We start from the raw sequence: 3,561 nt of genomic DNA on the forward strand, positions 1-3,561 counted from the left end.
ACATGACAGTATGTAGTAGAAAACAAAAACCTTTACATTTAGGTTGATTTGGTATACGATACGTTTATGTGTAACAAAGTTTCTAAGTTTATAAGAGAGAAAATTAATTCTTTAGAGCTAAGTGAATAAAATAGCTTGTTTTCGGATTGAAAACACATCTTGTTACTGGAGCTAGACGAACATATTTTATGCTCTGCTCTAATATAAAATAATTGTTAAAGCCTATTATCAAAAATTATACTTTATATATTACTTCCGCTTGTTTTTATCAAAATTAACCTATATTTTACATTTATTGGTAAGTATATTATGATCACAATCCAAAAATCAAACATTCAGATTAAATATGTCATAACAATAACCTAAAATAATATGCCTATATACTCATTTTATATTTTATATATATTATCTCATAATATTGTTTTTTCTGTGTAGATGTGGTGCCTGTACTTCATGGCATTATGCCTCGCTGTGTGGAATGTTGACAGCGCGCGCATTTTGGTATTCCAAGTGAGTGGTGCAAAGAGCCACACTGTTGTCATGGAGCCTCTGTTTGAGGAACTTGCCGCCAGAGGCCGCCAGCTCACCGTCTTTACTTGTTTTCCACACAAATCACCCATACCGAACTTGCGAGAAATCGATGTGTCTCACAGGTGGCCACGCACTGTCAGCAATTTTAGCATTGGTCTAATCAAGAGCACTATGTCGAATCCCTTCAAAACTTCGATATTTATGATGGACATCGAGTTTAATGTGTATAAACACGTCCTGCTAGATGAGAATGTCAAGCAAGTTTTCGAATCCACTGAACATTTTGACTTAGTCATGACTGAAACGTTTTCTGCAGATTGTTTTGTCCCCTTCGCTTATAAATTTAACGCACCTCTAATCTCCTTTGTCACTAGTAGTGTTCTGCCGTGGCTCTCTGAACGGACTGGTCTTCCAGACAACCCCTCTTACATTCCAAATTATCTCTTGGACCTCTCTCCAAATATGAGTTTATATCAGAGAATACACAATTTTGTTGTTCAGGTGTTTGCCAAGTTGGTTCACAAATACTAAGCAATTCCCAAATCACAAACCTTGATCACCGAACACTACGGCTCCTCAACTCCACAACTTCACAAACTGATTCTAAACAGTTCACGTCTGTTCGTGAATAGTCATATTTCTCTTGGTAAAAGTCGTCCATTTCCCCCCAACGTTATTGAGATTGGAGGCATTCATACAAGTAAACCATCAATAAATTGCCAAAGGTATTAAAGTGATCATGTCAATCGTTTAAATTAAGCCATCAAAGCATTGCACACTGATACTCATTTCTTTAAATAAAATAATTTAAAAATAATAAATTCTTGTGTATACATTTATTACATATTTCTGTACATAAACTATTTCTTTTCTTTATGACTAAAAAGTGTAACTTGCCAATTTAATGTAACGAATTTTATTATTAAAGGCCACAAATCAATAACTAAATAAATTACAATTAAATAATTAGGAATGTCATAGATTACATTAAATTATTAATATATTATTTTTTGTTTTTTATTTCACACGCTACTCTAAACCAACTCTTTTTCGTCTACTTTATTTAGTACTACTCGTATATTCTGAATATGTATATTTGTATTGCAGGACCTGCGGCGAATTTTAGACCAGTCACCACAAGGTGTAATTATGGTGAGTTTCGGTTCGCTGGTCCAAGTATCCTCTATCCCTGATCACGTGATCCGTATCTTCTTGAAGGCGTTTTCTTCATTTCCCCAAAGAGTCATCTTCAAGTATGAATCTAACCTTGTAGAAGTTCCATCAAACGTAGTGATAAGGAAATGGCTACCTCAACGGGAGATTATTGGTAATGAAGTGCTTGAAGTCGATTCAAATTTATAAAATTTTATATCAATAATATTATTTTAGCCTTATAAAATTATTCAGATTTATATAATGTTAAATTAAATAGTATAGCACTAAAAGTAAGTTTTATACAATTTGCCCTTAAGGCACGTATTTCAATCCATTACACACTTAATTTACCTAATTTTTCAATGAGCCCGGCCATCAGGCACAATAATAATAATTTAATAATTTTAATGTTCACACTATTAGCCTATATGCCTTTTATTTTTCACTTTGGGATATGTTTCGGGATAGTTGCCGTTTGTCTTCGGTCAGCTGTATGAAGCCAAAGATGAATGGTTGTTAAAAGTTACGGCAGATGTAGATAATATGTATGATAATGGTTTATGTGACTAGGCAATTAAAGTCTTTGTAATAAGAACGAAAGCAAGCCAGAATTTAAAAAATATTAATTAAGTGTTTAGTTGCTAAAATCACCAGACATATAGTGTACAGAGAACCAAAAAGTATATTGCTATCCGAATTACCTGCTCTATGAGGTGTAATTGTTCAGATTTATTAACAGGAATGCACTGCTTTGAGGAACTGGAAATTTTGAGGAATCACCGCCACTTTTACACAAAATTACACCATTTCTTACTGCCGTTCTGATGATAGTTCTGTAATGATTGTAAAACCTACCAGAACACATATAAAAATACTCAAACAACCTAATTAAGTTCTAACGCAACAAAGTTTATTCTAACCAAACAAGAATATAGTAAATAACTCAATTGTTTTAGTTAATAGGAATGTAAACAAAAAGACTCAATAACGCGTTTTAATCACACACATCCACAACAACTTCAACACCGCTTGTTACTCTGCGCGTATAAACTGTGCTGGTGACTTATTCCCAAATAAAAATATCCATTGGTGCCAAGTCTCGTGAACGTGCAGGCCAGCGGACTTTTTTAGTTAGAGCAAACTAAACTGCGATCAAATATAATTAGATTGTTTAATTATATTTATATGACGATTTCTATTTTTTATAAAATTATTAATCATTATACAATTTGTAGCATACGTAATATTTAGCTAATAATCACAACAATGTCAGTAACAGTCGTTTTTAGACCGACCTTGAATGATATTTTCTATGATTTACCAAACGGCTGATTCCATCACTGTGTGTAATCAAATATTAGTTAGGTTTTAAAACTAAAATAGAATAAACATTCCCTTCACTCAAACATACAAAGACGGATGTTTATGGATTATGTAAAACCCGATGAAAGTATAATATATATGGTATATTTGAAATAAGTGAAAATGTTATTTCTTTAAAATGAGTCATTACATTAAAAAATATTGATTACGAACTATATAACAACTGCTTGCTGGTCTTGAACCTTTGTTCGTTATCATATTTCAACTAGAAGATATTTCTTGCAGTTTTCATGTAAAACACGTCTCAATATTGGTAATAATATGAGAGCTATGACTGTTTGATCATTTTAACCAAAAGCAGCTATTTGAGTTCAGTGAGTGAGCGGCGCAACCAAAAATCACCTTGACCACATTAATTTGCTGATCTTGTTATTACGCATAACTTTGTCTATTATAGTGTAGTTTTTGTCTCTTATAGTTTTCAAGATCCCGTCAGTACTTATAAAACTGGAACACACTGAGTATTAATAAAATACGAGTGTAAATTAAATA

At 32.6% G+C, this 3,561-nt stretch overlaps 1 pseudogene; it reads left to right on the top strand.

Moving 5' to 3' along the window:
* The first annotated feature begins 435 nt into the window (after positions 1-435).
* LOC124355881 lies at positions 436-1,893 on the top strand (annotated as a pseudogene).
* The last annotated feature ends 1,668 nt before the right edge of the window (positions 1,894-3,561 follow it).

Source organism: Homalodisca vitripennis, chromosome 2 (genome assembly GCF_021130785.1).
Source record: "Homalodisca vitripennis isolate AUS2020 chromosome 2, UT_GWSS_2.1, whole genome shotgun sequence".
Taxonomy (NCBI): domain Eukaryota; kingdom Metazoa; phylum Arthropoda; class Insecta; order Hemiptera; family Cicadellidae; genus Homalodisca; species Homalodisca vitripennis.